This window comes from Rutidosis leptorrhynchoides, chromosome 6, assembly GCF_046630445.1.
Source record: "Rutidosis leptorrhynchoides isolate AG116_Rl617_1_P2 chromosome 6, CSIRO_AGI_Rlap_v1, whole genome shotgun sequence".
NCBI lineage: Eukaryota > Viridiplantae > Streptophyta > Magnoliopsida > Asterales > Asteraceae > Rutidosis > Rutidosis leptorrhynchoides.
The window spans coordinates 333,112,081-333,113,753 of NC_092338.1; the positions used below are offsets into that span (position 1 = coordinate 333,112,081).

The window sequence follows — 1,673 nt, forward strand, 5'->3', positions numbered from 1 at the left end:
AGTTTCAATTATTAAACTTAGACCGCTCTCTTGGGACGAACTTAAAACGAATAGTTACATGAAAAGTGCTATAATGATCGGGTTTTAAGTTGCTCGTTAGTTGTGTATGCTTATTTGTTGTGTTTGAATCTTGTTATAAATTTGAGGGTATTTGTGTATATTTCCACACGTATCACACTTTCTTGGCGCCGCCGCCGGGGAGTGGTTAACTAGTTGAATTTTTGGTTTAAGCTTTTAATTGTTCGATCCTTTTGTAAGGATTTATCCTTGCAAAAGTTAATTTTCTTGTTTTTACTATATTATTTGTGTTTGGAAAACCATATTTGTGTTTGTGTTGTGATCGAAGGTTAGGTACCGTGGTGTATGAAAAGGAGATCCCAAAAGGATCAAGAGTGCAAACATCCATTTTCCGATCCGGAGAGACACGTTCACGGGGTTTATAAGCGTAGAGAAGAAAGGGTATTAAAGAAAAATTTTGAGGTTTTGCCATTTTGTATTGAAGATATGGATGGTAACGGTCAACTAATTCATCCCGAGGGTAATCCAATTGGTTATGGTCTACCGGTTAACCATGAACAGCAAGTTGATCCAAATGACACACCAATGTGGAATGCTAGGTTGGTTGCACCTACGGTGGTGCCTCCGGCTATTACTAAACAGCCCATCAGGGCCGAAAATTGGAAAATCGAGGGTAATATCTTCACAATGATCAAATATGTGCTATTTCCTGAGTTAATGGAAGAGAATCCTTTCGAACACCTTCAACTATTCAACGATTGTGATCTTTATAAGCACAAAGACGTTACCGATGATGCTTATAAGCTAAGGGCATTCCCCTTTACTCTTCAAGGTGATGCGAAAGTTTGGTTAAGAAATCTACCTTCCGATTCGATTAGGACTCTTCAAGATTTAAGTGACGCTTTTATCAATCACTTCTTTCCACCATCAAAGGCAGAACGACTTAGGATGGAGATCAACGCATTCACTCAACGGAGTGATGAGTCTTTATATGATGCATGGATACGTTTCAAGAAAGTGTTAAGAGCTTGTCCACCACATGGATTGACTAAGAATGAGTACAACAACACGTTCTACCGGGGTACTAATCCTTTGACAAGACAAACTCTTGATTCCTCTGTGGGAGGAGTGTTTATGTATAAATCGCCAAATGCGGCTGAAACCTTGTTGGAAGACATCTCGGTTCACACTTAAGAGTGGACCCCTTCACCTCGAGATTTGCTAAGGAAAAGTGTAGCTCAAGTGGAGAGTGACAACGGTCAAATCACGCTTGCTAGTTTGAATTATCAATTTCAATCATACGGGAAAGAGTTGAAGAAGATACAATAATATATTGTCGTGATGCAAGTAGGATGTGAAAGATGCGATGGACCTCACCTTACAAAGAATTTTCCTCAAATCAACCAATGCAACCATATTGATTTGGACGATATTCCCATGAACTCGGATGCTCATGTCAACTATGTGAGTAATCAAAATTATCAAAGGGGTGGTTCATCAAGCCAAGGCTACTTCAATCCTAACCAAAGACAAGTCTCCTTCAACACTCAAACCAACCCACTACCCGGATTTACAAACCAAAACCGAAATCAAGGTTACAATCCAAACTATAACCCAAACCAAAACGACGACTTTCAATCACAAAACCAACAACC

At 39.5% G+C, this 1,673-nt stretch overlaps 1 non-coding gene across 1 annotated transcript; it reads right to left on the minus strand.

Moving 5' to 3' along the window:
• Positions 1 to 957: 957 nt before the first annotated feature.
• LOC139856393 (small nucleolar RNA R71) lies at positions 958 to 1,064 on the minus strand. Its single transcript, XR_011761876.1, has one exon. It is a non-coding gene; the product is annotated as a small nucleolar RNA R71 (small nucleolar RNA).
• Positions 1,065 to 1,673: the final 609 nt, after the last annotated feature.